Consider the following 12,759-nt stretch of genomic DNA (forward strand, 5'->3'; position numbering starts at 1 on the left):
GCTGTTACCATCTAACATAAGCCAGAATGATGTTGCTCCAGATTTTCACACATAAATATCACAGCAAAACTGCCAAGGAACAACAACCTACCAACTCTATTAATTCCACCACCCACAGAATTTTAAATCTGCACACTCATGCTCCAGCTGCCCCTGTCCATCAGTGAAGAACACCAGGTCACACATTCATTTTATATTTTCACTAATTCAGTAGTTTTTTTGGTACATCTTTATATTATAATTCTTTGACAGTACTGCTTCTGAATCTGGAAACCCTTATTTTATGTTTCTAGTAAGCTCTACTTTTTTCTCCTGTTTAGTTTTAGAGGGCAATTGTAATATTAAACCAGAATTTCACATGCTTTTTGGAGTAGTGTGTATGTTTCTGTGTGTGTTTGTTTCTACGTGACCAGATTCTTCATTCCACCTACGTGGCTGTGATGCTGTCGATATGACCACTTCTGAGTAAGTTAAGTCTTTCTTCTAAGTGAAGTAACACCTTGTTCCCTTGTGCCTAGAGTTCATAACCTCCTTACTTTCAAACAACCAGCCTCACTCAGCTCTGCATTTAATCTGCCTCCAGCAGCTTTGGTTGCCGGTTCTTCAGAATTACATATTGAGTTATACAAGGGCTTCAGTGTAAGTCTGCACCTTTGCCTGATTCAGTATGTGCAAATCTTTGAATCCACAAATTACTTTCCAGCTTCAGCTCCCACTCTTCCTCTGCATCCCACTCACAAGTTCTCCCGCTAGAGAGAGGCACAGCGGTAGTCTGCACTGCAGTAGCTTGTGTTTTCTTAATCAGGAAAGAAAAGCTCAGAGCCTAATTTGTAAATCAGGAGATTTCTGAACACAGACAGGGTGCTGTTATAGCTAGTCAGAGAGAAAGGTCCGGTAAACATAAAAAAAAGCCTGGAGCGACAAACAAAAAGTATATCATCCCAAGTAAACAATAGGAAAGATGAGCACTTACTGGGTAATTTCTACTGCACTAAGAGGTACGAAAATAACTTGAGTAATGTTTTCTTGACTTAACCTGACATTATATATGGTATTTTTCTTTACAGTGAATGTTGTGTGAACGGGCAAGAACGTAGCTATGAAAAGCAAACTATGATTACACAAGAAACAGTTATCTACTGCTGCAAACACCGACTGTAACCATCTGGTAAGGTGCAACATAAAGCTAGTAGAGTGAAGTGATACATTTTGACCCAACTGTAGTTTTCAACAGAGAATAAAGGCAAAGATGAGGCTTTAGGCTTGTAGTATTGCATGATGGTTAAATATATTGGACCACCATCCAATGTAGGCTTTATACCAGCGGTCCCCAACCTTTTTTGCGCCACGGACCGGTTTGTGCCCGACAATATTTTCACAGACCGGTCTTTAAGGTGTCGCAGATAAATACAACAAAATAAAACTAGTACCGGTACCGAAAAAATAAGATTTATTCGTAACACACGTGAAAAGAACCAGGAAAACCGAGTTAACGAAAAAAAAAAAAAACGATAACAAAATAACGCTGAAAACCAATAAAACCCCTGAAAACCATACATTTCACACCTGAGCCTCAACTCTCGCGGCCCGGTACCAAACGACTCACGGACCGGTACCGGTCCCCGGGGGTTGGGGACCGCTGCTTTATACCATAGCTGCCCTAAATTATTATTAGTGGTAGCTACCAAAATATTCTATTTGCAATTTACTAATTCTTAATACACCAATATGTCAAGTTTTTTAATCAAAATAATTTAGTACAAGTATTTTTTTTTACCAATATAACAATATACATTTGTTATGCACTGTAGACTTATCACACTGCTTACTGTACTGGAATTCTTGGTGCTTTTAAAACACTTTGCTGTTGCAGTTGTGGTAATACTAGAAAGATTTGACTGCACCCTTCTTGTTGCCGTTTTGTTTTGATATGTTGGCATATCTCTTTCTTACATTTGAAATTTAAAACCCTGTTTGTGCGAGTGTTGATTTGAGGCTGTTATTTATACACCACAGATCTAAGGTGAAAATTCTCGACTACGAACATGTGCTTGAAATCAAATAATTTCTCATATGGTATAAAAGAAATAGCTTTTAATGTATACTCCCTAATGAAACCCAATCAATCTAGCCAGCACAGGACAAATGGATGCAACAAATGCTCCTCTTTCATGCACTGAAGCACAGATCTATAGAAAGGCAAGAACAATACACATGTTTTATGGAACAAAGAAGCACGGAGTCATCTTACAAAATAATGTTGGTTTTTGTTATATCAGAAAGCAGTTAAAAAGGCAGTGAAACTAGGACACACAAAGAAGTGGATAAGTAACTCTGTCTTTAAAGAAGAACAAATAGTGATCAAAGTGTATTTAAACTAGCATAACAATCTTTAAATGTAAAAAGTAGATGCGGCTGCTGCCAGGCTTCAAAAAGAGAACAGGAGGAAAACTGCATGTGTTAAAAAAAATAGGCTTATCACTGCCAGGTCATTAAAGCTCCATGGGGATTTTTTTCATTAATACAGTATGATGTCTTCACACTGAGGCAGCGGGGGATTTTCAATTCACAAAGTTTGCTTTGCTCCGTGTCCCTCAAAGGCTGAGCTGATGTATTCCTTCAGTCACTCTCAAGACTCCAGTGGAGAAGTATCACACACTTAATATGCAACAATGAAGTTTATTCTGTAAATATACTCAACTAGCATGACTCTTTTTCAATTGTAAAAAGAGAGAGAAAGAAACGTGACATTAAATAATCACCTCCCTTGTTTTGTACGCTCTGATTTTTTTCTTCTTTTTTGCTTCAAAGAGTTCACAGCATTTTAACGATTTGGTTCACACAGCCTAAGCAAGTTAGTTTAGCTTCAAACTATGTCATTGTTACGAGGCAGAAAAGCCACGGATAAGCCTAACTTAACTTTGGTAACACACTAATCCTGCTTTGTGTGACAGATCCTTGAAAACAACATCTTCATGTCACATCTAATCCTGAAAGCCTTTGTACCCAAAGTTCTTCTGAGCTAAGATCCTTCCTGGACCAACTTTCAATGCCATATAAAACTTTTCTTGTATGGATTAAGTAAGTATTCACAAACTCGATGTGATTTTAATATTCAGAATCTGTCACAGATTAGGCAGAGGACTCACTCGCAGGACTCTGAAGTTTAGAGAGAAGGTGAGGGTTTATTTACAGTGTGGCACCAAGTGAGAATATCTACATATATACAGTGAGACAGATAACACCGGGCTCCAGGGGGTGGAGGGGGGTCCGAGGGGAAGGTCCAAGGCGGGGTACATATGCTCCTCTTCAACTTAATCCACAACTCACTCTGAATGTCCACTCCAAAATGCTCACGCTCACTCACACACATCCACAGAAATCCAGACGGCAGGGAAGACGGGCAGGGAATCTAGAAGGCCTGTACACAGAGAAAAACAACGTTAGGAGGAAACTCTAGGTGATCACAAGGAGCACTTCCAAAGGCTAGGCTACACTGACGCTAGGTAATGTGACGATCCAGCGAGGGAACAGCCTCTCTTGCCAACTTAAGTAGTTATCCAGGATTAGTGTGAATGAGCCACAGGTGTGTGTTCAGAGGCGGGGAATCAAGGTCCAGTTCCGCCCTGGTGGGAGAGGCGAAGACAAAAAACACACACACACCACGACCTCTCCAGATCTTGAGAACCATGACAGAAACAACATCCTTCAGACTTGAAATTGAATGCAAGAACAAAAAATGCACGTAGTCATTACACATACATACACATCCTTGGCTTTATAGACCAAATAAAAATGCTAATTAAAATAGAGTTCTTTGTTTGCACATCAAACTTCATAAATAATAAATACAGTTTTCTTCCAGTAATTAGGAAACCACCAATCCAGCTGTTATAATAAACAATAGCACCTAGAGGAACTAAATCACCTCAGACCTCAGACTCAGCTTTTGCTGTGCACAAGAGCGCCTCTGTTTCTTTATCAGACTCATACTCTCCCCTCATTTACATACCAAAATGTCAGACATGTGAGGTGGTGCACCTGGTTTCCTCTAATCTCACAGGTGCAGGTGTTGTAACATGATGCAGAGCTGATTCCTCTGCATCAGGTGCAGTCTTATCTAACACAGGTGCTGCATTCAGTCAGCTCAGTTCAACTCAGGTTCATTTCTGTAGCACTGAATCACAACAACAGTCACCACAAGGCCCTTTATACTGTAAAGACCCTACATTATTCAAGGGAAACCTCCAACATTCAAGCGACCCACTATGAGCAAGCACTTTGTGAAGGTCAGAAGGAAAAACTCATTTTTAAGAGATAGGTATCTACCACATGGATTTACTTGCTCCATAGTAAAAAATTTTACATCATATGGTCATCCTTACACCTTACAGATGTCAAAGTTGCAACCACAACACAAATTGTTTCCTTTGTCTTCATAGGAAATTATACATTTCCTCTATTTACGACAGGGAAAAATGTTAATATCTGACCTTTTCAGAGATTGAGAACGTTCTAAAAAACAGGAGACAGGAGTAAGATTTTTGCAAAGCTAAAAACTGTTCAGGAAGTTGCATTTGATACATTTGAAATGTAAAGTGTTCATGTTCAATATTAGATTACTCAGCAAGTTTTACATTTTATGCTAGCTGTGCAATGTGTACATGCTGGAGATGAGCCACTGATTTAAGTCACTGATGATGGCTGATGCAACACTTGCTTCTATCTAGTTGAATTCAGATGGTTAAATCCATAAAGAGAAGTGACTCTCAGAGCGCCAGTGTCAGGAATAAAATAATTAAACAAAGCTGGTTTTTTTTAATGTTTTTTATACACACATTGCTATGTGCTCATTAAAGAGTTATAAGGGTCAAAAGCTTCGATTCAGCGCTATGACTGAATTGAATTCTCGTGATTGACTTGTAGAGTGCAGAGGATTTTACAAACATGCTTACACATCATAACTGGTTAAAAGTCAGGGTGATATTTTCTGTTTGGGAGTCCAAACAGAATGTCCTGAACTTGGATAATCAGTAGAAAATGACAGGCTTAGAACCAAACTATTTTTGGTTTCACTTTTGACATTTATTCTTACAAATAAGTAATTAGACCCTTTACTGCTGTTGTGATTTATGAACTTCAACTTAAAAAATTAAGGATTTACCCACCGGCAATGTCTGTACTTCTGTGTCTGTAATGTTTTGGGCTAATTAGCAAGTGTTAGTATTCTAACATACTAAACCTAAATATATCAGCAACAGTTTAAGAGATATAGCAATCAAAGTGCAGATTTGCATTTGTTAAAACAAATGTTTGTGATCCAGTAAGAACGCAGAGTATTCTAGTATAACATGCTACAACAGCATCATACTACAGCAGGACCATGGGGGAAATTTTTGGAAGCAGTCCCTGCTCTCTGTCCCAAGCCCACCAGCCCTGTCTCTTATGATGAGCGAGCGATGGTTCTGCCAGAGAAACTGAGGACACCGCAGGCTCATACAATAGCAAGCGTGCCAGTCACTTGTCAGTCATAGCTGGCTGTATGGCTTCTTTTTTTCAGACGTAGGAGGTATAGCCATCATTTATTTAAAGTGCATGGTAGTCACAAAAACTGGGACTAAAACACTACCAGAAAATTTTGACACACAAGATAAGAAGAAAAGTAATGTAATACTTTTGTTCCATTGTCTTGCATAGCATACTAATGTTCTCCTGTTGGCAGTTAGCCTCCCAAGTTCACCAAATTTCCTTCCACCTTGTTTTGTGGTATTGTTGGATGAGCGAGATAAATTCCACACCCACTTTTAGAAATCTCTTGGGTCTGTTTGTGCACAGTGTACTGCCACCCAAACTATTTGCTTAGCCTCTGCTTCTCCTTGAAAATGAATTAATTACTAGCAGGTATTAAAGATGAAACACATATGGGCGATCGTGGCTCAGTTCACCTTGTAATCGGAAGGTTGCCGGTGCGAGCCCCGGCTTGGACAGTCTCGGTCGTCGTGTCCTTTGGCAAGACACTTCACCTGTTTCCTAGTGGTGGTGGTCAGAGGGCCCGGTGGCGCCAGTGTCCGGCAGCCTCGCCTCTGTCAGTGCGCCCCAGGGTGGCTGTGGCTACAATGTAGCTTGCCATCACCAGTGTGTGAATGTGTGTGTGAATGGGTGGATGACTGGTTGTGTAAAGCGCTTTGGGGTCCATAGGGACTAGAAAAGCGCTATACAAATACAGGCCTTTACCATATATAATAGAGGAGAGGATTATGTGATAGAGGATTATGGGATGCCTCCCAGCAGTTTGAGCCAATAGAGGAATAACCGAAGAACTGTAATTCTGTTAGACCAATAAAGTGACAAGCAAAGAAGCTGTAAGTACATAGGGCCCTGAAAGATGGAAATGTGGATGGCTCAGACAGTATAGAAATATATGAGTTTTACATTTAAGTGTTAGCTCACAGTCACATGCTTCAAATACATGAGCCAGCTGGAGCCTTCCTTTGTGGAGTTTTCCCTGTGCTTGCATGGGTTCTCTCCAGGTACTCCGGCTTCCTCCCACAGTGATGACATGCCTGGGGTGTGATTAATTGGTGACTCTAAATTGGCTGTAAGTGTGTATGTATACATGAATAATTGTCTGTCTCCTTGTGTTAGCCCGGTGGTAGCCTGGAGACCTTTCTAGGGTGTGCCCCACCTTTCACCTTGTGTGAGCTGAGAAAGGTTCCAGCATGCCTGTGACCCTGAAATGAACAAGTGGAAGAAAATGGATTGGCGTTTAACCAGGAGGAACATAAAAAGAGTGAAAGTGTACTAACTTTATATAGATATTTTAATTCTAGACTAACACTTCAAAGCAGGATGATGGATTTTTTCTTTCATGTCTCACTGGTGGGATTTGCTGTTTTTTCTGTTCTACTGTGCATCAGTGAGGACTTATACTCAAACCCCTTTGCTCTTATCTCTGCCCTGAGCCCAGGATGAAACAGGACAGGACTTGCTGTCTTAAGTTGGCCCCTTTTAGGCAGTTTGGCTTTTTTCCTATGTTCTGTGCTGACCTGGAAATGAAAAGCACAGAGCGAGGGCTCTGGAGAGATGACAGAGCTGTGTCCCGGTCTTCTTGACAGAGCTGATCTTTAATGCCTCTTTGCCTGTCTTTAGCTGTCAATCTGTTCTCCCTCCAACCGCTAAGTGGCTGCTCTTGGCTTCTCCTAATTGTGTCTCTTAAGCTTAAGTTTGTCATAACATATTGGTGCATGGCATCGTGGCAGTCATGAGCATGGACAGCCTTGACTGCTGTGAGTGCTTGGTGATTGCACAGCTTATACCTCAGATGGCCTGTAGTGAATTGACTTTTTTTCCCCTCAATCCTTGTCCATATTTCAGCAACATATTCTGCACAGCAGTTGACAGGAGAGTCAGACCGCCTACTCCATCATCCTGCAGTGTCAGTGTAGCCCTGCTCAGGTGTACTATTTGAACAGCATGGCAGCACTTCGCCATGGTTCCTGGCATTTAGAAATCTGTTATTCCTGGAGCATTTTCACACTAGAGAGGCTTAATAACACATTTAGTCACAGGAAACGAATGGGTGCAATTAGGGTACACTGAATGAAGCTGGTAATAACTTGCTTATTGGACACAGACAGGTAAGAAAATGGATATTTAACAAGATAATTTGAGAGGAAGTTGTGGCATATGGAAACTTCAGTCACTGGCTAATTTCACACCTCAGTCTCTCATTTGCTTTGAGGGGTTTATGAGTAAATATTGATACTGCTTCTCTCAACCTGCCATAAATTACAAACTCAGAGTGAACTAATTAATTAGAGGAGACAGAATCCATCCTTCTGGTTGCATATAGATTACATTTTAACTGACAGATACGTTCTGAATTATAGGAGGGAAAAACACAGAATAACTTTTAGATTTTAGTATGAGGCTATAAAGAATCACAGAAAATTTCATTATGAAGTAGAAATTAATTATAATGGAATTTAAAGTGACACTGCAAAATATGTATTTTTACAGGAATGCACTACAACTCAAAGACATCTGATCATGAAGAAATACCTCTGCTTATGAAAGAACATCATTTATAATCTAATATTACATTTCTCAGACATCATATATCATCCATGTTTTTTAATTGTCTGTTCACATACAGTAGCTGTGCACATGCTCATGTTTTGTAGTTCATACTCTGAGAGTACTTGACTTTTTAATGTCAAATAGTTACTTGATAATTAGAAAAGCCCTTTTCAGTTCACAAGTGAAAACATTTGTGCCAGATAAAGAAGCGATTTTGGGTCACAAAGGGAAGGGAGAGGCTTTGGAGCGCAACTGAGCAAGAGCACAAGTACATTAAAGTCTCACAAGTTCTCAGCTGGTAACTTCATTGAATGTTATCAGTAATAAAAAAAAATCTGTCTTTGTGTCAACACTGAATGGGTAACTTTCTGGATATGTGATTGACAAATAAATAAAACATGACTGACACTTATAATAGACTGACCTATATAAGTTTGAAGTGTTTGTGTCAAAAAGAAGAGTATTTGTGAGATACAGAACAAATTAAAAATGCTGCGGGAGTGCTTGACACTATCTTACAAACACGGAAGAAAAATGTGATTGTTTCAAGGGGCTTTGGACTTGTTAAAGTGAAAGATTTGTTCAGGATAAAAGGGATCTTTAAAAAGGAAGGCTATCACTGCTCTTCCTAACATCGTGCTACACTGTGGAGGCTGCTTGAGTGGAGCCAATTTTCTCCTATGACAGGCATCAAAGCACATTTCCAAAAACTACAAAGAGAAGAAGCAGACTTTATTCTGTGTAAAAAAGTAGTGACTAATACAGTAGATTTTAAGCTCAATGGTATGGGTATTACTCTATAGTATGGTAAAGTGTCGAAAGTGTCCAATAAAGTTTCTGTTAGTCACTTCACTCATTTGTTACGGCAAAGTGACCATCTGATATTCCACGACTGACAGGGAAATGCATGTATTTGACCGGTTGGTGAGGGGTTGCTCACTGTCCTGCACATTAAAATCTCTTTGTGATCGCTTTAGTTGATAGCAGACTGCCAGGGTCACCTGTAGTTTGCATCAGACATGAAAACCTGGAAAAAGTGCAATGTATTTGTTTCTGATTTGTGTCAGATTTCCCAGTTTCACTACTGCTCAACAAGTAGCGACTTTTTGCAGGTCAGTCAGTGTCTTCCATGCAAACTACAGGTGACTGTAACAAACTGCAACCAACCAAAGAAATTGTAAAGAGGTTTCTCGGTGTGGCACTGCATTCATCTAGAAATTGCCAGTACTTTCCAAAAATTACTCCCATACCTATGGCAGCCAGAGGATCACTGATTGGCCTCTACACCGTTGTGGCTGAAGCTTAAGTAATCAATTTCACAGCAACTGCCATCAACCACGTTTAAGCACCTGCCAACTGGTCGAAGAATACACATATTTCCCTGGAAACTGGTGGTTGCCACAGGGTCTCCAACTAGTCTTTGGGTCTATGTAAGGTTACACATTATAGGATGATGGGATGACCTTCCCCACTGGGTTATTTACATTATAGAAAAACAACTATTTTCTGTATAAAAAGTTTATGCTTTGCATGAATTTTCCAATAGACAAACTGTAACTAAACTAAATTAATTCCTTGGACTGCCAAAAAATAATATCTGTTAAGAATTTACAATATCTACATTTTAATTCCACTGCTTAAGTGACATTCAGTTACACATATAAGCTTATCCATCTTATATTACAATCACCTGACTGTCTGAGATTAATTCTACTTCATGTGAATGACCCCAAATATGCAGCTAGAAAAGTATATTAGGGTACAAGAAGAAAAAAATCCTGCAGAAGATGGCAAGGCTCATGCAGAGAGCTGGTTTTAAGATCACAAAGTAAGTCTGGGATTACATGAAGAGACGGTAAAAAATTAGACAGACTAATTTCACAGACTATCGTGAGTGCTTCAGAAAATCTAGCTTGAAAAGTACCTTGAAAAACATGTATACTCTGAAAAGACACATGCTAATTTGATTCAGGTTTTGGAAAAGAAATAAAGTGAAACTTTCCTTACTTTATTTTAACTGTGGACATGACTGGATTTCTGACCTGTGAGTCTCCTGCCATTCAGCTTGGAAAAAAATAACACAAATGATAACACTTTTTTTCCCGGCCATTTCATTGCCCTGAATATGATCTTGGTAAATGGCCTGTATTTATATAGCGCTTTACTAGTCCCTAAGGACCCCAAAGCGCTTTACATATCCAGTCATCCACCCATTCACACACACATTCACACACTGGTGATGGCAAGCTACATTGTAGCCACAGCCACCCTGGGGCGCACTGACAGAGGCGAGGCTGCCGGACACTGGTGCCACCGGGCTCTCTGACTATCTTGTGTTTAAGACTATAATTTTCTCATAGTTGAAAGTGAGAATTAAAATTTGTCCTGGTTTATATTCTCTCTTGTTGAGTTCCTTCCCAGAATTTGAATACATGCAAACACAAAACTTCTAAATCAAGAAAATGAATCAGTCTCATACTTTGGCTTCGATGCTTTCTGTCCAGCCTACACTGGTCAGATAATACTTTGTATTTCTACCACATATACCAAAAAAAAGGAAGAGTTTCAACAAGAAAATAAATATTTCAGTTACTGAGTAATGATGAAACTATTCATAATTCATGCAATATATCACTTTCATATATTTCTTTTCAATTTAATCTGGTTTTCCTCTTGTGTGGGATAGGGTGGTTTAGTGTGCTCAGCTGTACATAAATGTCATGCAATGAATCTCCAGGGTTCGTCCTTGTCCTAATATTAGTCTCAATACATGCGTTACCCTTGAGGCATATCACACATACAGTGGACAGTATATTGGTTTCTCTTGCTACTATGATGAGGTTCAAGTGGAGAGTGTCACAAAATCAATGTGACTCTCTCCACAGCTAAAATTTAAGGTAGAAAATGACTTGGCTCTTTTACTCCTCCAGTTTGTAGGTTGTGGCACAGTCCTCAGGTCATGGAGATATAACTTATTCTTGCTTTTTTGAAGCCAAAACCTAAACATATCTATTTATTTTTTTGCACTGATGTAACCTTCACCCTAGCACAACTCTCGGGACAAAAATTACCATTTTTAACTGCCTGAGGTCAGAACAATAATTTTCTTTCCAAACATATTTCAACCTTTGCACTCCTGAAGAAAACTGCACTGTGCGGTGATGTGTATACAGCTTGTATTTCACAGACTGCAATATTCAAGTCTCTTTTTTTGTTACACAACAGTACGTAAAGTCAGCAAAAAACTGCTGAACATTTCATCCCATAAATCATAAACAAAAAAATCTTGCTGTGGTCAGTTAATACAAGGTGGGCAGTTCCTATCTACTCAACCAGCAAAACATCCATCTATCTGTCAGGTTTCTATTAAAAATCAAATAAATCAAAAGACACTCTGTCACGGGTAGTAACTTGTGATTTGACTCTGGGATTTTCCAGATAAAGCAAAACCTGTTAGTTCAAGATGTAAACACACACTCAACAAACTGGGTTAATGATGATGAGATGTAAATACTTTATGCCATAATTCAGAGAGTCTTTTACACACCCTCCACAAGTGAGTGATAGAAAAGCTCCATCATTTTCCTTCACACATTCAATTATCTTAGCTTCCTTAAGAAAGTGTTGTGCTGTTCATCCGGTTCAGCCAGGCACTCCTACTCCTCCATCGCATCAACACTCCTGTTTGTGTTGCCAACCTTTTTCTTCTGAAGTCAATCATCATCTCTCTGTGGTGCTTTTCACATCGACAGGCAGATGATTCTTCCCTAACTACATGTGCTCGGGCCTTCTACTGCTCCTACTCATCACTAACATATCCAACCTCTCCACAACGGTTAAACTATTTCTGTAAGTGGCATGACCCAGAGCTGTACTGAAAGTCTGAGGTGACCAAGATGACCAGGGATGGGAACAGCCCTATCCCCTGTGGAGCTCCTGTGGCCCACATCACCAAATCAGACAGCGAACTGTCAGGTAGTCAGTAATCCATGAGATGGTGCGTGTGTTACTGATATCTCATCAGATACACAGCCACCTGTACATCACTCTCAGTGAGATGAAGGAGATGGTGGTTAATTTTAAGAGAAAATCACTGCCCATTGCAGCGAGGTTTGGATGTCGATGGTGAATATGTACAAATTTCTGGGTGATCACTTTAATACTCAACCTCTAAAAAAAGGGCCAAAGTCAGGTCCATCTGCTGTGCAGGCTGAGGTCTTCTTGGGTGTGCAGGACATGACTGAGGAGCTTTTATGATACAGTGATAGCCTCTGCAATCCTTTTTGTGGTTGTCTGCTGGGGGAGGTAGCAGTACATAAAGGGACAGGAAACAGCTTAATAGACTGGTGAAGAGAGCTAACTTTGCCCTGGCCAGTCCCTTAGATTCCATATAGAAGCTGGATGAGATGAGGCCCCTGGATAAGACCGTGGAGGCCCTGAGTAGCTCCTTCAGTAGTAGGCTGTTACAGGCACTGGGTACAATGGAGCGTTATTGCAGGTCCTTCATCCCCATAGCAAACAAACTGTACACTAATAAATATGTAAATTATAAATAATTGCTAAAGAATACAAGTGCATATATTATTAATCTCACTACACTTTAGGTACAAATAAAAACAGTCTCTGTGACATGTCTTCTCTGTATATTCGAGTGTATTTTATTGTATATTGTACACAATA

The sequence above is a fragment of the Copadichromis virginalis genome, linkage group LG1, assembly GCF_057382275.1.
Source record: "Copadichromis virginalis isolate Kocher_CV1m ecotype Utaka linkage group LG1, C_Virginalis_male_GT1.1, whole genome shotgun sequence".
Taxonomy (NCBI): Eukaryota; Metazoa; Chordata; class Actinopteri; order Cichliformes; family Cichlidae; genus Copadichromis; species Copadichromis virginalis.